Below are 25617 nucleotides of genomic sequence, written 5' to 3'. Positions count from 1 at the left end.
AGGTAAGCTCACTACACTCGTAGGATGGACGGCGCGTCGGCTAGGTGAGAGATGGCCATTAGAGCTCGCTTGGAACACTTGAAACAATAAGCGATCCATGGGTCTTGGCAGTTGAGCAAAAGCTCCCACATCCTCTTTTCAGATTTTGATAAACCACCTCCAGTCTCTCCTGTTGATAGATAATGCGTAATAGCAGCATACCAAGATGGGATAGAAGCTGTATCAATTTTAAACATTTCTTCAATATCACTTCCTTCAGCCAAAGTCTCTTTCAGCTCTCCGAAATCCACAAGGCATTCCACAATACCCTGCAACCTCGGTGGCTTACTCTTAATCTCATAATTGAACTCCTGCAAAGTGATTGACCACTTTGCCAAACGATTAGGTGGTTGTGGCTTGTTCATAAGCAATCTAAGCCCTTCCGCCTTCGTATAGAAAATTACTTTCTCATAGAGGATGCAGTGCCTGAATTTCTTAGTCCCAAAGACCATCGCAAGGCACAACTTCTCCATGTAGACGTAGTTAATTTTTGAAATGCCCAATTTTCAACTAGCAAAAGCTATCGGATGATACCACTTTTCCTCCCAGATTTGGGCTAAACAACAGTTGATACTATGCATGGTGGCTGCTGAAAATATATAAAACACCTTGCCTCTTTTAGGTGCTTTTAAAACTGGTGCTTTTACTAGCTCTTGTTTCACATCTTCAAAAGCTATCGTACAAGGATCGCTCCATTCAAATAGATAGCTAAAGGATAATAAATTCGTTAATGGCAACGTCCTTTCTGCCAAGGCATTTATAAACCTCCAATAGTACCCTATCGATGACCAAAAGCTATGCACCTCTTTCGGAGTGCATGGTGGACTCATAGCAACTATAACCTTGATCTTCGGAGTGCATGGTGGACTCATAGCAACTATAACCTCTTTCGGAGTGCATGGTGGACCAATAGCCCATACGGCACTCCAAAGACACACTTCCGTGGGTTAAGAGTGATACAAAATTGTCTGCAGCGCTCAAACCACTTTCTTAAGATAATCAACATCCTTTCCCTTATAGTGGCTGCCCCCAGGTCATCAATAAGTACTTCAACTCATCTAGGGAGATGTCACCAAAGGTCTTATCTGCTGTTCATTGCCATGATCTAGGTGCATTGCACAAATCAAAGGCCATAACATGGTACACAAAAGTACCAAAGATAGTAATAAAAGTTGTTTTCAACTTGTCCTCTTCTGCAATTGCCATCTGGTTATAACCTGCAAAGCAATCCATAAACGAATATATTTTCCTACCTACTAATTGATCCAAAATTTGGTCAATAAATGGCAACGGGTAGTAATCCTTAATCGTTTGCTTATTCAGCTCTCTAAAATCTACACATAATCGAATCTGGTTGTTTTTCTTCTTCTTGATAACAACTGGTGAACACATTCTGTGTGATGTATAGGGAAGATTAACCCAGCTTTCCGTAAGTCCCTCAATTCAAAAGGCATACGCCTTACTTTGTGACGCACAGGATGACTGCCTTCTTTTACAGGAATAGTATGAACAGCTAGGCTGGGAGGAATGCCTCTCAGCTCATCATAACTCCGAGCAAAGACATCGTGGAATTCTTGAATCAAGGACACATAGTCCTCCCTTTCTGCTAAACTGAGCATGGAACCTAATTTAATTGGCCGCATATCATTCGGCGTGCCAAGGTCTAACTTAATCACATCCACATCTCTTATCCTGTCTCGCGGCTCTATCGGCTCTTTTAGAGTTGTTTGATAAATATCCTATGTAGTGGACCCCTCTTTAGATTCATCACTGGATGATGTCTCACTACCAGATGGATCATCTGTTGTTTCTAATTCAGTAGAGGATAAAGGAGCTCTCTCACTCTGAGGAGACTCAGAGTAAGCATCGACTACTACTCGATTAGCACCTTTGCCTAGAACCACTCGACCGGCAGGTATATCGACTTGACAATCTATTCGTAAGATCCAAGGCCTACCTAGCAAGACTCGATAGCTAGGACATCCTACAAATCTTATCACCCTAAAGTCCAAGAAGCATTCTACACTTGCAATGATAACATGGACCTTTGTAACGCAACCTTCTGGTTGTCTTAGATTATCATTAGCCATTCTAAGAAGGGTGGAGCTATCCTTTGGGATGCCTAGACCCAACCTCTCCATTAGCTCTGAACTCATTATATTGACGGAGGACCCAGTGTGTAAAATAGCATACTCCACTAATATTCCATCCACGTATGCTAGAACCCTAGGCCAATTCTTTTCAGCATGATCAAACCAATCTTTCCCTACTTGCGCTATGTCCAAAGGTTCTACAATATACCCGATACGCACGATCTTCTTGAATTCCTTGTGTACTCCTGGAGATAAATTGATCAACTGTAAAAGGTTTACATCTGTTTGACTTCGCAAAGAGAACTTGCCAAATCAAAATCATGATAGGTAGCCAAAGCTCTCTTTTCTCGCCAAACCATTCTTTCTTTCTGGCTTTGGTGCTTCTTTCTTAGCTCTTTCCTTCTTTCTTGGCACTCCCTCATCCTTCTTAGGATCGACTTTTTTGTCAACATGCCTTAGAGGTCCCTCTTCCATGCCAGGATTCAGGACCTACGTCCCCTTATCCCCTTGCTTAGGGTTTCCCTCAACCGGTTTTGCATTATCTTTGTTAACCTCTTTAGCCTTTTGGCCTCTTGTCATGGCTCTTAGGTTAGAGGTTTCAGCGTCATTGACTCGTATAGCCTCAATAAGGCTTACTCCATTGCCTTGTGGCAACTCTTCTATAGTGGTCTTTCCCCTTTTCAATATTTGTCTTGGTACATCATTTTGCTGCAGGTTATTACCTTGCGCTCTATGATTAACTGGACCTAGCTTTTTACTCCCTTGTTGGAGAGAACTAATCTTACTCCAACAGGTAGCGGCTAAATGGCCCAACTTCCCATAAAAATCACATTTAACATTTGGATAGTTTCTAGGGAAATGTTGTCCACCACACCACTTACAACTGAATCTTTTGAGAGTCCACCCTCTTCAGGGCGTCGAATCCCTATCATATTCTGTTGCTTCTTTAAGAAATTGACGTCAACAGCTATTTGCGGATATTGTTCAAAAATCATGTCGGTAGAATGCTTCATCATATCCTTAACTTCGCCAAGGACATTGGATGCACTTGACTCATAGTCTCGATTGTCTACCCGTCGTTCCATTGGCCTAAAAATTTGATTGGGCATTGGTTGTTGACTCAGAGGAAAAACATAGGGTTTGAAACTTGGCCTCCCACATTTGGTGGAGCCAACTGACTAGCCATAGGCATAGTCACACTGGGAGGAGCTGGCAGCAAAGGTACATTTTGAACCATGCTTCCTCTCCCACTAGGGTTATTCATAGGCATCCCTTGACTTCCATTTGTCAATGGTAAATTGCCTCCAGGTACTAAACCCGCAATAACATTTATTCGAGAGGAGTAGGCCGTCTGTAATCGTGCTTCTACTTCCTCTGTCCATGTAATAGAGGTGTCTATATCAGCCAAAGCCACAATGCTCAATTGTACTTGAATATTGAAATCCAATCCATGCAAGAAGTATTGCAATTGGGCAGCCAATGGAATAGGAATGTAAGTTTGTAACTTACGAAACACTTCCTTAAGCTTCTTGGCATAGGCTTTCACATTCTCATGGGGGTCTTGGCGTGTTACATTCAAGATACGCAACCAGTATCGGCCACCTCTTTCAAAAAAATATTCTGTAAAGATTGTGGGAGAGAAGGAAGGAGTCTCACTTGTAGCCTTCTTGCTTGCACAATGGGGGAATACACACAAAGGTAGAGGCTGAAAACAGTTTTTCCTCTTTGTGTAAGCCAAAAGAACTCCTGTACAAAGAAATAGAAGAACCCTATATATGGGTCTCAAACCAAACTCAACTAACTAAGGTGGCATACTAACTGAGCCACGAACTAGAGTAGATAAGGATAGCTGTCATCTAGCTATTATTCATGGGCGGTGTACCAACCGCATCTGCAACTAACACGTCAGTGACATAAATGCACAACGGTCACCCTGGCATATCACGAGTGGAGCTCGATATCTCAACACTCCCCCTCGAGCTCAATCCCAATTCCTACACACCAAGCAGGTCTCTGAACTTGCGCAGCTTCTATGCGCCCAATGCCTTCATGAATATGTCAGCTACCTGATCCTCTGTGCTGACATAAACTAGATCAATAAGACCTAGTAAAACCCTCTCCCGCACATAGGGATAATGCACCTCAATGTGCTTTGTTATAGCATGATAGACTAGGTTATTTGTCAAGTGTATAGTACTCATGTTGTCACAATAAATGACAACTGGCCCATCTGTAGATTGATGCATATCATAAAGTAGCTTATGCAACCAAGCTACCTCACATGCAGCCATTGATGCACCCCTGTACTCAGCCTTTGTGCTTGACAAGGCAACTGTAGGCTCTTTCTTGCTGCTCCAAGTGATTGCAGCACTCCCAAAAGAGAACACATACCCATTGGTAGATCGTCTATCAGAAATACTACCAGCCCAATCAGCATCAGTGTATCCATGTAACTGTATCTGGACCCCAGTCTCATAAAATAGTCCATACTGCAATGTGGACTTCACATACCTGAGTATGCGTCTAGCCACATCCAAATGCGATTTCCTTAGAGCCTATATAAACTAACTTACCAATCCAACAGCATAGCTCAAATCTGGCCTGGTAATAGTCATATAAATCAAACTTTCTACTATGCGTCTGTACATAGTAGAGTCTTCTAGAAGCTCACCTGCATCTGCACTCAGCTTCACATTCTGCTCCAAAGGAACTAAAATAGGCTTACAGCCTGTCATCCCATATTTGGACAGCATGTCCAATCCATACTGCCTCTGCAAGAGATGTATCCCACTTGGTGATCTAATCACCTCAATACCCAAGAAATAATGCAGCTCTCCCAAATCCTTCATCTCAAACTTTTGCTTCAATAGCATTTTCGCATGAAGGTTATCTTCATCACTGTCACCTGTCATAATCAAATCATCAACATAAATGACAAGTAGCATAATACATTTCTCTGTTTCTCTCACATAAAGTGAGAAATCTGCCTTGCAAATCTGAAAGCCAATAGTAACAAGATACTGTCCTATCTTGTCAGACCATGCTCTAGGTGCTTGCTTCAAGCCATACAAGACTTTCTTCAACCTGCAAACAAACTCAGGATGAACATCATGCACATAACCTGGTGGCTGCTCCATATAGACCTCTTCTTGCAAATCACCATGCAAGAAGGCATTCTTTACATCCATTTGATGTAAAGACCATCCCTTTGATGCAACCATAGCAATGACTGCTCTTATGGTTGCCATCCTTGCAATCGGACTGAAAGTTTCTTCATAGTCAATGCCATATGTTTGTGTATACCCCTTGACTACTAATCTTGCCTTGTATCTGTTCACAGAACCATCTACATTGTGCTTCACCTTATAAACCCACTTACAACCAATTGCATTTTTACCTTTAGGCAAAGATACCAACTCCCATGTAGCATTTTCTTCCAAGGCATCCATTTCTTCATCCATGGCTTTCTCCCATTTTTCTTTTCCCATGGCTTGCTCAAAAGAAGTGGGTTCTGGTTCCTGTATCACTTTGACCATATATGCATAGTGAATGGCTGTAAATCCATCCTATTTCAGCCTATCCACAGGATACCTAGCTCTGGTAGAACTGCGCAAAGTAGGTTCACTCCCAAGTGCTCTCAAAACATCCCTGGTCTTCCTTACTCCATGTGTAACAATAGAAGGAATACCCAACTCATCATCAATGCTCTGTTCTGAGCCACTGGATTCACCATCCACATACGAGTGACCTGCATTCACATCAAACATGGGCTGATCTACCTTCTCTTTTCCTTTTCGTGATACCTGCATACCACTATCTGCATTTCTTTGAGAAGATTCTCCTGATCTCAATCTGCATGTCCATGGCGAAGAATATGAACCACTGTTAGAGGACACTCCAGGTCCACTGATATCTTGTGACTACTGCTGTGAATTCTGTGCAGCATTACCATTTTGTGTATCTACATTATCAATCACATTTACTGGGTTATACCAGCTACTCATCTCATAAAAAACAACATCTCTACTCATTGTAAACTTACGAGTAGAAGGGTTATAGCATCTATACCCTTTCTGCTCTGCAAAGAGTAACCAATAAAGATGCACTTCTCAACTTTTAGATCCAACTTGGATCTCAACTCATCTGGCACATGAACATAGGCAATGCAACAAAAATCTTTCAAATGAGAAATATTTGGTTTCCTACCAGTATACCTCTCCTCTGGAGTCACCCCATGTATTGTTGCAGTGGGAGTCTTGTTCATTATGTAAACTGCTGTTGCAACTGCCTCAGCCCAATAAAAATCTGGCAAGTCTTTTTCATTGAGCATGGCACAAGATACCTCTCCAATATGCCTGTTTTTCCTTTCTGCAATTCCATTTTGTTGTGTGGTATGACTGCATGAATATTGCTACTTTATGCCATGCTCTTGCAGGAACCTTGCAAACTCATTTGAGAGGTACTCTCCCCCTCCATCTGACCTTAGGCATTTTATTTGCAGGCCTATTTCTTTTTCAACCATAGCTTTAAGAGTTTTGAAATGCCCAAAAACTTCACTTTTCTTTTTCATAAAATACACCCAAACTTTTCTGCTACAGTCATCAATAAAAGTGACAAAATAATGATAGCCTCCAAGAGATGCAGCTTTAGTAGTCCACACATCAGAGTGGATTAATTCCAATGGCTTTTTACTTTCTTGAACATGTCTAGGAAATGGTTTCCTTGTCTGTTTTCCAAACTAACAGGCTTCACATACCTTATGCATTTCTGCAACCTTGAATTTAGGCAATCCTACAACAATATTTTGGGCCTGCATTGATTTAAGTCGCTATACATTAACATGACCAATGCGTTTATGCCAGATATCAATATCTGCAACTACACCGGTCCCATATGCAAACATTGCTGCACTCAATTCAGGCATGTCTGCATCCAACGTAAACATTCTGCCCTTCTTCTTTCCTTTTGCTATCAAGCGACCTTTATTTTTCATATCCTCAACAAAGCATCCATGAGGATTAAATCTGACCTGCAAGCCCTGCTCAACCATTTGACCAACAGAAACCATATTCTTGGTGATATTCAGGACATGAAATACATCGGACGGGTATTTCTTTTTCCCATCTTGCATAGACAAACGAATTTTTCCAATCTGCACAATAGGATGTGCAATATTATCACCAGTCTCCACAAATCCTGGTTTTTCCATTTTTCTTGCATCCTCCATCCATTCTGCATGACCTGTCATGTGGTTTGATGCACCTGAGTCAACATACCATACATCGTTGCTTTCTTCTGCACTTGTCACAGAATTGTTCATGTGCTGCACCGTAAACAAATGCTCATTTCTGTCATCACCCTGTCTACTAGAAGATGCATAATTCCCTTGTTGCAAATTTCCATTCATGATGTCATTTTGCTTTTTATAGCAGTCTTTAGTCATATGACCTATTTTACCACAGTAGTAGCATTCAACATTATTGTTTGCATTTTTGCCTCTTTGCCATCCACCACGACCTCTTTGGCTCCCCCTGCCTCTAGAGTTACCACGTCCTCCTCATAGGACTGGTTTTCTTGAGTTTGCTGCATATTCTGATTTCTACCACGGCCTCCAAATCGGCCTCCTCTACCTTTGCCTCTACCTCTTCCAGCATTTGAGTAGAAGACAGCTTCTTTTGAAGTTCCTCCTGAAGAAGATGCACCACCATTTTTCTGCTCCTCAGAAATTAGAAAAGCAATCAACTCCTCAAAATCAGGAAATCTTTCACGAACGAAAATGGATGTTCGGAACTGTGCATAATCCTTTCCTAGACCATTCAAGGTCACAGAAACTAAATCATCATCTTCCACTGGCGACCCAATGGAAACAAGTGCATCTGCAATCTTCTTCACCTTCATGTGGTAGTCATTGATGCTCATATTTTCTCTTTGCACATTATGCAACTCTTGCTTGAGTTGCATTTTCCTAGCTTGCGTATTTATGCTATACATTTTTGACAAAGTATCCCATGCCTCCTTTGGCGTACTTGCATCTTGAATATGCACAATCATAGAGTCTGAAATGCTGATAGACAACCAGTACATAACTTTCTTGGCTCTCTCATGCCATGCTTTAAATGCCTGCATTTGCTGTTGATTGGGAACATAAGGAAGAACTGGTTCTTCTTCATTTCCTGCAACAAATTCCCAATATCCTTTTCCCATAAGGAAATTCTTCATTCTAAACTTCCATGCTTGGAAGTTGTTCTTGTCAAGCTTTTCAGTGACAATCTGTGAAAGAGAATCAGACGCCATTACAGAACACTGCAAAAAATTCTGTCACTGCAAAAAACACAGCTTCACCCTCACAAGGGCAAATCTGCAAAACTGGTGAAAGTGGTATTTGACCACACAGTCACTTCCTAGTGACGATTTTTCATAAACAGGAACCAAGGATGATTCTGTAACTCCCAATGTCTTTGCACACATGCATACGATGCAATTTCTATGGTAACTTTTCACCGACCTGTAGAATAGTGGCTGCACAGCATAAAACTGGGCCTTTTCCTGAGTGTGTGCAGAAAACTTCCGCCTCCAAAACAGGCCCCGAAATGGCCTCAAATAAAAAAAACAGGGTCACCCAGGACTAAAGCCCTGTCCCGCAGCATATACTACCCTCTTGCTTCACCGTGAAGGGCGTCTCAACCTGAGACAATGCACTCTTGCAATTTCTGGCTGTGCTACCTGCACAAATCTGCTCCCAAAAATAGAAAATGAAAGCAACACTGCTCCTCTTTCCAGAACACCGCGAGCTTTGCTTGCTTTCTTGAGCTCCTTACCACGAACAAGGCTCTGATACCATGTCAAGATTGTGGGAGAGAAGGAAGGAGTCTCACTTGTAGCTTTCTTGCTTGCACAATGGGGGAATACACACAAAGGTGGAGGCTGAAAACAGTTTTTCCTCTTCTTAGTTGTGTAAGCCAAAAGAACTCCTATACAAAGAAATAGAAGAACCCTATATATGGGTCTCAAACCAAACTCAACTAAATAAGGTGGCATACTAACTAAGCCACGAACTAGAGTAGATAAGGATAGCTGTCATCTAGCTATTATTCGTGGGCGGTGTACCAAGCGCATCTGCAATGACACGTCGGTGACATAAATGCACAATGGTCACCCTGGCATATCACGAGTGGAGCTCAATATCTCAATATATTCTCCTCGGAAAGCTACATAAAATTGATCGATTGTGGTTATGGTTCCAGACTCTATGCTATGATACCATACCGCAGCCCTTTCTTTTAACGTCATGCAAAAGAACATCATAAGATGTCCCTCATCTTGGATGCCATAATTAAACATCAATCTTTAGAATTCACAAATGTGAAACTCCGCATCTTCTTCAGCTAACCCATTAAAAATGGGCAAAGGAACTTCTAAATCTGGCAAATCCAACGTCCCTGCAGGAATTGGAATGGGTTGTGCCATGGCGACAATCGGATTGACAGTACGAGTTTGAACTGATGGACTCACACCCCCACTTGAAGTGGGCAGACTTGGTGGAAGAGAGGAACAACTTGTGCTTCCTCCTACACCTAACGGACTATGTGCAGCAATTGGGTTACTAAGTCTGCTGCCTCTTATGCGTATCGGGCTACTTCTTTGAGGAGAATAACGACTTGCAATCTCTAACCGTCGTCTAGCCCTCTCAACATGTTCTGCTTTATGTATTTCGGCTTGACGGTCCTTGTCAAAGGACATAAACTAACTTTCTTGGTCCCTAAAAACCCTAGATTCGAGAACCACCACTTGTTGGCAGCTCCCGGCAAACACACCACTGATGGGACCTGAAATGGGCCGGCACTAGCTATGGCACTAGCCGGACCTCATGCTTATGATAGACAAGCACACCCTCATGGCCTCGCGGACCAGGAGTATCAATCTAATGCTAAAGGACAAACTGCCCTAAAGCTTAATCTATGCATTTATAGTTTATAGTCCAACTTTTCCCTTAAGCTCCTTAGAGGGAGAACCCATATACATTGGCAATGCCACGATCATACACATATGGAGGCAACCTCTCGGTAGAAACATCGCGGCCCCACTGCAGCTCTCCTACATCGTAGGGATTGGCCCCTTGATGCGCTGCTCAACATATAACACAAACGAACACACTCCTCTCTTTTATATTTCTCACATTTCCAAGAGATATACCATGTGTCCTTACTTAGCAATCTCTTAGGAAACCGACCCTCTATCCTACGGCAAGGGATAACCTCACACTCTCAATCGTGGGTCAAAGTCCTAAGAAACCAATTGATATGCAGTCCAGCAGCTTTTCCTTTAATACCATGAACTATGCATAGTGCATAATGTGAATAGTTTAGTGCACAAACAAAAGAAAATCAGCATTGTGTATCATGCGAAACCAATCTTTTCATGATTTCCATACTAACATTTATGTACTGAGGAAAGACACCGAGCCTTACGCTCATGCTGCCTTTCCCTTTATTTTAAAACAACGTTGTCGAAGGGTTTTCGAAAGCAAAGTCGCGACCACAGAGGACCTTGACAACTTTCAGGATAGAAGATTCAACATGTGAATAATCCTATTGATCAATTTTTCACACGGCAACAAGTTCCAGATGGGTTTGTTTTATGGTTGTGAGTGTATGCTCAAGCATATGATTATGGGAAGCTTCTTCCATGGAAAAGTCAATTAATCCTTCAGATTTCATGACAGCATTACAATATGATTGGATTATGGCATCTACACATGGCTCTTGTAAGTTTCGTAAAGCTGATTAATGCTAGATATCACAAACTCCAACATACATGTGAATGCAGGAAATAGCCGGCCTTCTAACCTCTTTGAAGAGGTTTAGTATTAAATGTCAATCTGAGAAGCATCAGTAGGTGCTAGTTGTGATCCAATACAGAAATCAAATTCGCATGACATTGCATGGTCAAACGAGCAATAAGTCTTTGCTAATGTTCTCTGATTTTGTTTTGAATGTCCTCACAGGCATCAGGTTACAATGTCACTGAAAACTCTGGTAGATCTGGTATCTTTTATGAAATCTTCTCAAGGCTGCTGCCACTTTGTTTATGTGCTTTGCTGGTTGCATCCTTTGATTTCTTCTCAGACAAGTTCTTCATGACTTCCCATAGAGGAGGGCCCTTGTTGCTGGAGTGTTCGCACAGAAATCAGCACAGAACTTTTTGTTCTCCATTAAAGAATTCTCAGACAGTTGTAGGCATGCTTTTCCCTTTTAAAACTAGGATGACATTCTAGTTCTCTTTCTCAGCATTTCCATTTTCCATATTCGTTGATAAAGCCCGGTTTTCTACTCAGTATATTGTACGGCTTTTCATGGGTATCATTGTGAATGATCTCAAGGTTCTTGTACCTACTGTCAAGGCTATGCAGGCAAAGGTAGACTATCCTGGGTCAACAAAGGTGAAAGTTGAGAAACAGATTTAGGGGTTGGAGATGTTTTGAAGATCGAAGGAGGCACGATGTATTACATCTTTAACAGAGATGAAAGCCAAAGGTTACAGATCTTCAGTTTATATGGCACTGAAGATGTGTATGATGATCAAATGTTCCATAATTACTTCGTTGCTGGATCCAAAGTTGTTTTTTCTGGCTTTAGTGAAGAGGCTTGAGCTATATGCAAAGGCCTAAAAGATTCGGTTACTGCAGGTCCATTCTCTGTTTTCCACAGGATCGATTGTTCCCCTCTCATCGACTGAGAAAAACGTTTCCCTTCTCTCCGTTATCTTCAACGTAATGAAGTTTTATGGCCTTCAGAAATAAGTCCATGTAGATTTGAGTCAGGAAATGCAGCATGCCATAATGCCTTTAGAGCCTCCTGATGATCTGGTCATGTACCATCAAAAGTTACACCGCAACTGTAATCTGCGAAGTCTCTCTTCTTACACAAGTGTGAGATCCAAGGTCAGAAATTTATCTCCATGTCCTTTCTGATCGGCACAACCACACAATAGCATGTTGCCAGGCCACAAAGCGGATCGTATATCAACTCAGCAGCAAGTATCCTTAAAAAGCTTGACCCTTCTCTCAAACACAACAGCCTTCATCGAAGACTTGAAGCTAACTTTCACTCGTCCCATCCTTCGAAGTTGCAGAGCTCCTCGGCTGATCATCTTCGATTTCCATTCGTATCTTTCATCCCCTGTTCTCCTCCGTATACTTCTGCTCCCTAACATTAGCCACGATTCCCCCCCAAAATTCCCTGTGCCCCCATTAGTTTTTCATTAGCGTCCTATATTCCAGGCACTCCTGCGCTATCCATCGTATCTGGCGTTTTTACTTTTTCTCCCTTTTGAGACCCTGTTCCTCCTCCGAAATATAGGTTGAAGGATAAAAAAAAACAAGCACTGTCATATGAGCACGGTCCGAACCAAATCTTTTTGGATTGTCATTACATCACAAGATGGTGACCAAAGGGCCAATCGTCAACCAAATCATTATCCTTTGCATCAAAGCAATTTCTTAGTCACAACAGCATATACCAATGAACTTTGACAAGAAGCAGCAGAACCACGATATGACCAATTGGGTCGCAAGTGAGGTCTTCTTCTATATCTTCCTCAGACTACCGGCCAGCCCATTGGAAATGGTGGAGTCTGGCTCAAATACAGTCCATCCAAACAACACAAGCTTGCATAGTTCCCTCTCCATCCAATTAGGGGGCGCTCATAAGAACCATGACAAGTAGGGAGGAACAGATACAGGGATGATGTCCCAACTTCATTAAGTTTACCTACATGTATGGCATTCAAAACCAAACTGGCTTCGTTCCCCTGTTTTGAAAGTCTGTCAAATACTTGATAAGCTTCTGCAACCCAACCACAACTGTTATGCAGCCCAACCACAACTGTTATACATGTCCACAAGTGTATTGCCAACATGAAACTCATTATCTAGCCCCCTTTTTTTATATCTCTACATGGAGTTCTCGGCTTGTATCTAAAGCTCCTATGATGCTACATGATTTCAGGCTGTAAACAAATGTACTAGCATCAGCAGAAATACCATACAGTTGTAGATATTGGAAACATCCTCACAAAGCCCATAATCGGCATATCTTGAAATAAGTTTAGCCCATGAGATTGCATCTCGAGTTACCAGTCTACCAAAATTCCTTATTCTTCTCCGTCTTCGGCATAGAATGAAAGAGCAAACATAACAACTAAGTATGTACAAAGTACCAAATCACACACACGACTTTTGGGTGGTTTTCACACCTCGAATGCGTAGCAATACGACAACGTCCTATAGGCATGATGCAACACATAAACCAAATTTTAAATTATATTTTGATGCTCAACCTTCCCTCTCATGAGCCCTACCGTTTAATGTTTTGCATTCGTTGATAGGTGAAAAGGTCCTTTTATGTGTATTTCTTTATAAAGAAAGCAAAAAACACTGACGAAAACATAAAAACAAGGGTAAACCGAGGCCAACCTCGTGATTTACCTTCATTATACATTACATAAACACACATGTAATTTTTTGGAATTTTTCTTTTACCGTTTTCTAATTTTCTCCCATTTAAAACCCATTTTTCATCTTTTTTGGTATTTTTCCTCTATTTTCTTCAATAAAAAATGACTAGAAATTAAGATTGATTGTGGGATATGGTCGTTGTTGAGATATCAAGCTCCACTCGTGATATGCCAGGGTGACCATTGTGCATTTATGTCAATGACTTGTCAGTTGCAGATGCGGTTGGTACACCGCCCATGAATAATAGCTAAATTACAGCTATCATTATCTACTCTAGTTTGTGGCTCAGTTAGTATGCCACCTTAGTTATTTGAGTTTGGTTTGAGACCCATATATAGGGTTCTTCTATTTCTCTATATTTGAGTTCTTTTTGGCTTACACAACTAAGAAGAGGAAAACTGTTTTTAGCCTCCACCCTTGTGTGTATTCCCCCATTGTGCAAGCAAGAAAGCTACAAGTGAGACTCCTTCCTTCTCTCCCACAATCTTGACATGGTATCAGAGCCTTGTTCGTGGTAAGGAGCTCAAGAAAGGAAGCCAATCTCACGTTGTTCTGGTAAGAGGAGCAGTGTTGCTTTCATTTTCTGTTTTGGGAGTAGATCTCTGCAGGTAGCACAACCGGAAATTGCAAGAGTGCATTGTCTCAAGTTGAGATGCCCTTTGCGATGAAGCAAGAGGGCACTCAAGAAAAGGCCCTATTTTATGCTGTGTGACCACTGTTCTACAGGTCGGTGAAAAGTTACTGTAGAAATTGCATCGTATACTTGTGCCAGAGACATTGGGAGTTACAGAATCGTCCATGTTGCCTGTTGATGCAAAATCATCACTAGGAAGTGATTGAGTGGTCAAATACCACTTTTGTCAGTTTTGCAGATTAGCCCTTGTGAGGCTGAAGTTGTGTTCTTTGCAGTGACAAAATTTTTTGCAGTGTTCTGTAATGGCGTCTAATTCTCTTTCACAGATTGTCACTGAAAAGCTTGACAAGAACAACTTCCAAGTATGGAAGTTTAGAATGACGAATTTCCTTATGGGAAAAGGATATTGGGAATTTGTTACAGGAAATGAAGAAGAACTAGTTCTTTCTGATGTTCCCAATCAATAGCAAATGCAAGCATTCAAAGCATGGCATGAGAGAGCCAGGAAAGTTATGTACTGGCTGTCTATCAGTATTTCAGACTCTATGATTGTGCATATTCAGGATGGAAGTACACCAAAGGAGGCATGGGATACTTTGTCAAAAATGTATAGCACAAATACGCGAGCCAGGAAAATGCAGCTCAAGCAAGAGTTGCATAATGTGCAAAGAGAAAATATGAGCATCAATGACTACCACATGAATGTGATGAAGATTGTAGATGCACTTGCTTCCATTGGGTTGCCAGTGGAAGATGATGATTTAGTTTCTGTGACCTTGAATGGTCTAGGAAAGGATTATGCACACTTCCGGACATCCATTTCAGTTTGTGAAAAATTTCCTGATTTTGAGGAGTTGATTGCTCTTCTAATTTCTGAGCAGAGAAATGGTGGTGCATCTTCTTCAGGTGGAACTTCAAAAGAAGCTGTCTTCTACTCAAATGCTGGAAGAGGTAGAGGCAGAGGTAGAGGAGGCCGATTTGGAGGCCGTGGTAGAAATCAGAATATGTAGCAAACTCAAGAAAACCAGTCCTATGGAGGAGGACGTGGTAACTCTAGAGATAGGGGGAGCCAAAGAGGTCGTGGTGGATGGCAAAGAGGCCAAAATGCAAACAATAATGTTGAATGCTACTACTATGGTAAAATGGGTGATATGGCTAAAGACTGCTATAAAAAGCAGAATGACATCATGAATGAAAAATTGCAACAAGGAAATTATGCATCTTCTAGTAGACAGGGTGATGATAGAAATGAGCATTTGTTTATGGTGCAGGACATGAACAATTCTGTGACAAGTGCAGAAGAAAGTAACAATGTATCGTATGTTGACTCAGGTGCATCAAACCACATGACAGGTCATGCAGAATGGATGGAGGATGCAAGAAAAATGGAAAAACCAGGATTTGTGGAGACTGGTGATGATACTGCACATCCTATTGTGTAGATTGGAAAAATTGGTTTGTATATGCGGGATGGGAAAAAGAAATACCTGTCCGATGTATTTCATGTCCCGAATATCACCAAGAATCTGGTTTCTGTTGGTCAAATGGTTGAGCAAGTCTTGCACGTTAGATTTAATCCTCATGGATGCTTCGTTGAGGATATGAGAAATAAAGATCACTTGATAGCAAAAGGAAAGAAGAAGGGCAGAATGTTTACGTTGGATGCAGACATGCCTGAATTGAGTGCAGCAATGTTTGCACATGGGATCGGTGTAGTTTTGCAGATATTGATATCTGGCATAAACGCATTGGTCATGTTAATGTACATCGACTTAAATCAATGCAGGCCCAAAATATTGTTGTAGGATTGCCTAAATTCAAGGTTGCAGAAATGCATAAGGTATGTGAAGCCTGTCAATTTGGAAAACAGGCAAGGAAACCATTTCCTAGACATGTTCAAGAAAGTAAAAAGCCATTGGAATTAATCCACTCTGATGTGTGGACTACTAAAGCTGCATCTCTTGGAGGCTGTCATTATTTTGTCACTTTTATTGATGACTATAGCAGAAAAATTTGGGTGTATTTTATGAAAAAGAAAAGTGAAGTTTTTGGGCATTTCAAAACTCTTAAAGCTATGGTTGAAAAAGAAACAGGCCTGCAAAGAAAATGCCTAAGGTCAGATGGAGGGGGAGAGTACCTCTCAAATGAGTTTGCAAGGTTCCTGCAAGAGCATGGCATAAAGCAGCAATATTCATGCAGTCATACCCCACAACAAAATGGAATTGCAGAAAGGAAAAACAGGCATATTGGAGAGGTATCTCATGCCATGCTCAATGAAAAAGACCTGCCAGATTTTTATTGGGTTGCGGTAGTTGCTACAGTAGTCTACATAATGAACAGGACTCCCACTGCAGAAATACATGGGATGACTCCAGAGGAGAGGTATACTGGTAGGAAACCAGATATTTCTCATTTGAAGATTTTTGGTTGCATTGCCTATGTTCATGTGCCAGATGAGTTGAGATCCAAGTTGGATCCAAAAGCTGAGAAGTGCATATTTATTGGTTACTCTCTACAGCAGAAAGGGTATATATGCTATAACCCTTCTACTCATAAGTTTACAGTGAGCAGAGATGTTGTTTTTGATGGGATGAGTAGCTGGTATAACCCAGTAAATGTGATTGATGATGTAGATGCACAAAATGGTAATGCTGCACAGAATTCACAGCAACAGTCACAAGATATCAGTGGACCTGGAACGTCCTCTAGCAGTGGTTCATATTCTTCGCCATGGACAGGCAGATTGAGATCAGAAGAATCTTCTCAAAGCAATGTAGATAGTGGTATACACGTATCACGAAAAGGAAAAGAGAAGGTAGATCAGCCCATGTTTGATGTGAATGCAGGTCACTCGTATGTGGATGGTGAATCCAGTGGCTCAGAACAGAGCATTGATGATGAGTTGGGTATTCCTTCTATTGTTACACCTGGAGTAAGGAAGACCAGGATGTTTTGAGAGCACTTGGGAGTGAACCTACTTTGCGCAGGTCTACCAGAGCTAGGTATCCTGTGGATAGGCTGAAATAGGATGGATTTACAGCCATTCACTATGCATATATGGTCAAAGTGATACAGGAACCAGAACCCACTTCTTTTGAGCAAGCCATGGGAAAAGAAAAATGGAAGAAAGCCATGCATGAAGAAATGGATGCCTTGGAAGCAAATGCTACATGGGAGTTGGTATCTTTGCCTAAAGGTAAGAATGCAATTGGCTGTAAGTGGGTTTATGAGGTGAAGCACAATGCAGATGGTTCTGTGAACAGATACAAGGCAAGATTAGTAGTCAAGGGGTATGCACAAACATATGGCATTGACTATGAAGAAACATTCAGTCCGGTTGCAAGGATGGCAACCGTAAGAGCAGTCATTGCTATGGCTACATCAAAGGGATGGTCTTTACATCAGATGGATGTAAAGAATGCCTTCTTGCATGGTGATTTGCAAGAAGAGGTCTATGTGGAGCAGCCACCAGGTTATGTGCATGCTGTTCATCCTGAGTTTGTTTGCAGGTTGAAGAAAGCCTTATATGGCTTGAAGCAAGCACTTAGAGCATGGTCTGACAAGATAGGACAGTATCTTGTCACTATTGGCTTTCAGATTTCCAAGGCAGATTTCTCACTTTATGTGAGAAAAACAGAGAAATATATTATGCTGCTTGTCATTTATGTTGATGATTTGATTATCACAGGTGATAGTGATGAAGATATCCTTCATGTGAAAATGCTATTGAAGCAAAAGTTTGAGATGAAGGATTTGGGAGAGCTGTGTTATTTCTTGGGCATTGAGGTGATTAGATCACCAAGTGGGATACAGCTCTTGCAGAGGCAGTATGGATTCGACATGTTGTCCAAATATGGGATGACATGTTGTAAGCCTATTTCAGTTCCTTTGGAGCAGAATGTGAAGCTGAGCGCAGATGCAGGTGAGCTTCTAGAAGACCCTACTATGTACAGACGCATAGTAGGAAGTTTGATTTATATGACTATTACCAGGCCAGATTTGAGCTATGTTGTTTGATTGGTAAGTCACTTTATGCAGGCTCCAAGGAAATCGCATTTGGATGCAGCTAGACGCATACTCAAATATGTGAAGTCCACATTGCAGTATGGACTATTTTATGAGACTGGGGTTCAGATACAGTTGCATGGATACACTGATGCTGATTGGGCTGGTAGTATTTTTGATAGACGATCTACCAGTGGGTATGTGTTCTCTTTTGGGAGTGCTACAGTCACTTGGAGCAGTAAGAAACAGCCTACACTTGCCTTGTCGAGCACAGAGGCTGAGTACAGGGGTGCAGCAATGGCTGCATGTGAGGTAGCTTGGTTGTATAAGCTACTTTATGATATGCATAAGTCTACAGATGGACCAATTGTCATTTATTGTGACAACATGAGTAGTATACACTTGGCAAATAACCCAGTCTATCATGCTAGAACAAAGCACATTGAGGTGCATTATCACTATGTGCGGGAGAGGGTCTTACTAGGTCTTATTGATCTAGTTTATGTTAGCACAGAGGATCAGGTAGCTGACATATTCACGAAGGCATTGGGCGCAGAGAAGCTGCGCAAGTTCAAAGACCTGCTTGGTGTGCAAGAATTGGGATTGAGCTCGAGGGGGAGTGTTGTGATATCGAGCTCCACTCGTGATATGCCAAGGTGACTGTTCAACTCATAGAAAACAACATCATGATGCATAATCAGCCCATGGGAACAATGTTTCATCAAACAAATGGCATAAAAACTCATTTTTCCTTCATAAAAATTCAATTACCACTTAGGCTTCATGTGTCCGGATCTCAGTTTTGGTGCGGGACTACGGGTTAGCCCACATTCAATGTCCAGCATCTTCACAATCAGCAATCTTCATGTCTACATCGATCCAGAAGCAATCTGGTTCCAACCGGACAAGCTTTCCTTCACCATTCTTCATTTTTCTCTTGCACACAAGAACAACCCCTTAGGGGAGAGAGAGGGAGGAGAGAGAAATACTAAACTTGGCTCTTCTTATTCAGGCCACCATTGGATGGGCGAAGAAAAGTGATATGAACATCAGAGAGAGGGAAGATTGGGGGTAATGTCGGTTGTGTAGGTTGCTTGTAGGCTGCCATCTCCATCATCATGAGAGGAGGTGCAAAAATCAGGTGCAAACAGGCATCTCCTTCCCACGTTTTTTGTCATGCTTTCTCTCTCCACAATTTGTGCTAAGTTTCATCTTGGCATAAAATGCCCCTAGGCCCCAAAGGTCACTACCCACTCTTGGCCAAAACAAGTCCACCTCTTCATATCTTGACCGGTTCTTGGCCATTTCCCCGTTCGGGCTCCGATTCGAGTGCTGTAAATTTCTGGGTGTCCGGCTTGACATCACGCATTGGCTAGCAACTCTTGACAACCCATATGACAGTCTGAAAAATTATCAAAAATCAAGAAGTGTCCCTCAGGCGCCTTTTAAGAGTCGTATTTCACTTGGTGCTTAAAATCATCCTTGTGCTGGAGCCGCCGCCTTCGATGTTAAATATTTTTCCCCAAAATTTTGGATTTTTTGGAAAATTTTAGGCACATCCCAGGCTCAAAACTCCGCTCTTAGGTGGTGCAGAAGAAACTAGGCATTGCATGCAGAGCCCTGCATGCGGGGCTACAGATACCGCCCCAACCTGCGAAGGTTAGGCTGGGCTTAGAAGAACAACGAAAGTACCTACTATTGGCCGGCCTAATCCCCCAAGAGGCAGAGGCGCTCAGCTTTGAGGAAGGGGCACAACTGGACAATTGGCAGGGGGAGAACACTGACATCGAATTCGTCATAAGAAGAACCAATGAAGAAATAATCCCACAACCCCCCTCGTCGCGCGATTAGGAATAGCAACAACTCGACCCGCCCCTAGATAGACAAGCCACGCTCAAGGAGCAGCAGAAAAAATTGGTGGAAAAAGCCAGGAGGCAGCTGCAGGCCAGGCTAGTCGTGCGGCCATCCGCATCCCTCCCACCATGCCCCGATGACCTCCCAACGCAATCCCACGTGGAGCAGGTGGTCTGGGAATGGCAGGAAATCGAAAAGGACCCCTTCCCTTTTAGCTTCCTTATGCCTAATAGCTTGAGAAAGGTCCTGCTGATCAAAGTAATGGAGGAGATGATCACGACTAGCACCCGACTAGGCCAAAAATGGTTGAATGACAGGGCAAGGACCCCCACTCTGTGGGGCACGGAGGAAGCCGAATTTTGGCAAGACAAAATGTACGAAGTGCCATACACAGTAAGGGGCTACGACTGCCAACCCCTCTAGAGAAGGCGAATATGCAATACCAACATGCTTGCGTGGATGGCATTTTGTAACACCCTACCCTATGAGCGGAAGGACCCCACATTCATGGCGTATCCTCGTAGGGTAGGCGTGGATTTTGTCGCCACCCTCCATGGGAGGCATGACTTTCCCGTCATCTACAATTCCAACGCCACCTCCTTCGAGGACGCTCTACTTTTTGATTTAGGAAGCCTAACCGCCTCCATGACGCGCTTTCTCACTGAATTCTCCTCCTGTCCAGATCCCACTTTCATAACCATGTGTAATTACCTTAAGCTCCTACTTATGCAAGATCCGGCACCACAAGAAAACGGCTTGTCTCCCCTCTTTTTTGATCCTAATGCTATTGATAGCTGCGCTATGACCCGCTTAATGATGAGAGCTAGCCTACTACCTTCCTTTTGCCTAGCTCTCCTAGAGGATATGTGCGACAGCCAATTCACTAGGTGTAATCACCCCTTCCTATCTACCACCTCTCTCCACATCCACATGAACCTGAAAGGGTACATGCAAAGCCACCAATTTTTACGCAAATCCATCCGCCCTCCCTCCCCCCTCATTCTGATGATGAGGATTAGACTTGGCTGTCATACTCCTAATGTAATACTATCCCTAAATGTATAAAAAAAAAAAGAACAGAACATAAGAAAAGAAAAGCATGATCACTACACCTAGGGGTCCTTAAGTTAGGTGTGTCCGGTGGCTTCAGTCGGTTGGCTCCACTCTAGGGAGGTGACACTTACCTATGTTTAGACTTGTCACCCTAAGCCACTCGCACCGCACCCCCTTGGCACAAATGGGATCTTCAAATGTGGAACATCACCCGGGCTTGCCTGTAGTGAGACCCACCTCCCCATTCCACTAGCATGAGCACAATGCACCAACACACTGAGGAAAGCACTCCCCTTACGTAGAGCACCACACCTTCTTCTTCAAGCACCCCAAAAGCACCAAACCACCAACTTTGGAGGCCCTCGTCCACCCATGACATCCAGTGAGCTGCTCCAACGAACATCATTCTTGAGCTCCCACAAGCACGTAGGTCTACATGTGGCCCTCATGTTAACCCCAAGTCGAGATGGTGCAAAAATGGAGGAAAAAGCAAAAGGAAGATGGAAAAAGAGTAAAGACATGCAGGATACCTCTAAAGATGAATCGGGGCAAAAATCGCAACCTTAAATGAAAAAGTGCCTCAAAAAACTCAAAAAACTCATGTAAAAGAGCACCAGGCTCCGTCCTGTGCCAATTGTAAAATATTAGATGGGTGTAGGCTAGAGGCACAAGACTGGAAGAGGGAAATGGAAAAATGACATTTTCACAATGGCCGGTCATGTAAAAAAGGGATGGGTGTATTAGTGTTTTTAGAAGAAAGAGATGGAGACAGAGGCTCAGGCCCAAGGGTAGCAGACAGCTCCCTTCATTTCATTCTCCATTATCCATTCACAGTCACACACAAGTCAACTGTATGTACCATCCACACTCAAAGATAAACTGACCTAAATCTAATCATGGTTAAGTCAGTGTCACTTAACCTTATTCACTAAGGTAAACAAAATGAGCTTGAGTCTCAACACTCCCCCTCAAGCTCAAGTAGGATACTTGACTCCAAGTAACTCTCTGAAATACACAAACTTATCTTTACCCAATGACTTGGTAAAGATATCTGCAACTTGGTCTTCTGTCCTCACATGGACCAAATCAATGTCACCTGCAATCACTTTTTCCCTGATGAAGTGATAGTGTACCTCAATGTGCTTAGTCCTAGCATGATAGACAGGATTACTGGCTAGGAGTACACTACTCATGTTGTCACAATAGAGTGTGACAGGCCTGACTTCCTGCATGCCCAAATCATCAAGAAGCTTCATGAGCCATGCTGCCTCACATGCAGCTAGTGCAGCACCTCTATACTTTGCCTCAGTACTAGAGAGTGCAACTGTAGGTTGCTTCTTACTGCTCCAGCTAACCATACTACTACCAAGGGAAAATGCATACCCACTAGTAGATCTCCTGTCATAGATACTTCCTGCCCAGTCAGCATCTGTATATCCTGTAAGCTCCAAAGGCTTATCATGCTCATAGAATAGACCATAATCTGATGTAGCCTTTACATATCTCAAGATCCTCCTCACTGCATCCAAGTGTGGCTTCATAGGCTTCTGCATGAACTGACTAATCAGTCCAACTGAATAGCTAAGATCCGGTCCAGTAATGGTAAGGTAAATCAGGCTATCCACCATTTGTCTATACATAGTGACATTCTCAATCTCATGTCCAACATTTGCAAGTAGCTTAACATTTTGTTCCAATGGAGTGCTCAATGCTTTGCAATCCAACATACCATACTTGGTTAACATATCCTGTGCATACTGCTTCTGCAACAACCAAGTACAGAGACTCTCCTCTCTCATGAGGTGGTATATATCTATGTCTCACACCAGGAGTCACAACTGATGGAATACCAAACTCACTATCCAAGCTGTCAGTACCAGGTGAATCATAACCACAGGTGAGTGGCCCAGTAACATCATCAAGTTTTCCTTTGCCTTTATCCACATCTCTCCCCCTCACTGACATACCCGTGTCAGTGGACAAAGATGCTGAAGTCCTCAATCTACCTGTCCAAGGACTAACTGACGTAGTAGCATCTTTAGAAGGCCCAAAAATTGCTGCACTTTCATTTGTACCTGCATGTACATAAGGCTCGTGATAGCCATTTTCATCATTCATCACAGTGATCTTCTTCTCATGCCATGATTTTAGCTCATCAAATACCACATCTCTTGAGATTAATGTCTCATGAGTAGAAGGATTGTAGCATTTGTACGCTTTCCTATCTTGTGCATACCCAATAAAAATGGCCTTTTCTGCCTTTGGATCGAGCTTGCTCTTCTTTTCATCTGGAACATGTACATATGCCAAGCATCCAAAAACCTTAAGATGGTTGATGTCTGGCTTTATCCCATAAAGCCTCTCATAAGGAGTCACCTCATGTATACCTGCTGTTGGTGTACGATTCATGACATACACTGCAGTCATTACAGCCTCTGCCCAATATGCATTTGGTAGGCTTTTCTCATTCAACATGGCTCTAGCCGATTCCATGATCACCTTGTTTTTCCTTTCTGCCACACCATTTTTTTGTGGTGTGTACCTGCATGTCAATTGCCTTTTAATTCCATGAGCTGCCAAGAAGTGATCAAAGTCTTTAGAAACATATTCTCCACCACTATCAGATCTCAAGCATGAGATGTAGCAAGCCAATTCTTTCTCCACATGTCTCTTAAAATCCTGAAAAGCATCCATGACATCACTCTTGTGCTTTAGCACATACAACCATGTGTATCTACTATAGTCATCTATGAATGGCACATAGTAACGTGATCCCCCAAGAGATACATTCTGTGAGGGTCCCCATACATCATAATGTACAAGCTGTAATGGTCTAGTAGTAGTGCTTACATGCCTCATAAATGGAAGCCTTGATTGTTTTCCAAATTGACAAGACTGACATACATGTCCCAATTCCGCATGCTTGAACTTAGGAAGTCCAAGTACAACTTGTTTATGCTGCATACTCTTCAACTTTTGAACATTTACATGTCCAATCCTTTTATGCCATATCTCAATGTCCCTTATTGCAGCATTTTCATGTGAGTACATAGCAGCATTCAATGCTGGAATTTTCGTATCCAATGTAAACATCCTGCCATTTCTTTTGCCTTTAGCAATGAGTTTGCATCCTTGACCATATTCTTCAATGTAACATCCATCTCTATTGAATCTAACTTGTAGATTTTGTTCAGCCATTTGTCCCACAGAAAGCAAGTTTTTGGTTATGGAGGGTACATGTAATACATCATAAAGACTCTTTTTCCTGTCACCATGCATCATCAAGGGAACAGTACCTGTATGCATAATGTCATGTTGCGTATCATCCCCTGTGCAAACATATCCATGAGCACCTTCTACCAATGTATCAAACCACTCTCCATGAGGAGTCATGTGGTTAGATGCCCCTGAGTCTATATACCATACATCATCTGCTTTGTCGTGTACAGGCAACCCTTTCTTCACAGGTTGCATTGCAAACAACCTGTCATCCTCCTGCATACCACTAGAAGAAGCATAATTACCATGTTGCTTCCCTCTTGCTCTCTGATCATTTTTCTTTTTGTAGCAATCCTTAGCTACATGCCCGTATTTTCCACAATAATGGCAATCCTTATTTGTATTTGATTGCTGTCCATAACTCATTTGAGGCTGCTGCCAAGTGCCTCTTCCTCTAGGTGAATAACCTCCTCTTCCACGAGCATTTGAGGCACCTCTAGTTGCTTGAGGCTGCCTATTTTGCCATCCAGTAGCTTGCTGTCCACGGGCTGCATATGCATTTCCAGCACCTCTTCCTCGAAAATTTGATCTTCCTCTTCCACCTCTACCCCTTTGATTTGAGTAGAAGACACTATCCCTACTGTTTTTAGACCCACTGGAACTTGTATTAAGTCCAAGTTTCACTTCTTCATGCAAAAGAAGTGCTACAAGTTCATCAAAGTCAGGCTGCTCCTGACGCACTGAAATGGAAGTATCAAACTGCTTATATTCCTGTCCAAGTCCATGGAGGGTAGTAGCTACCAGATCATCATCCTCAACTTCAGCTCCAATTGATCCTAGTTGTTCTGCAATGGATTTGATCTCACTGACATAGTCCTCAATAGACCTTCCATTTGTCAAGATTGTGGGAGAGAAGGAAGGAGTCTCGCTTGAAGCTTTCTTGCTTGCACAATGGGGGAAGACACACAAGGGTGGAGGCTGAAAACGGTTTTCCTCTTCTTAGTTGTGTAAGCCAAAAAGAACTCAAGTACAACAAAATAGAAGAACCCTATATATGGGTCTCAAACCAAACTCAACTAACTAAGGTGGCATACTAACTGAGCCACGAACTAGAGTAGATAAGGATAGCTATCATGTAGCTATTATTCAGGGGCGGTGTACCAACCGCGTCTGCAACTGACAAGTCGGTGATATAAATACACAAC

Source organism: Lygodium microphyllum, chromosome 26, assembly GCF_053477565.2.
Source record: "Lygodium microphyllum isolate KBCC chromosome 26, Lygodium_microphyllum_v1.1.10, whole genome shotgun sequence".
NCBI classification, from domain to species: domain Eukaryota; kingdom Viridiplantae; phylum Streptophyta; class Polypodiopsida; order Schizaeales; family Lygodiaceae; genus Lygodium; species Lygodium microphyllum.
This window is presented reverse-complemented; position numbering follows the sequence as displayed.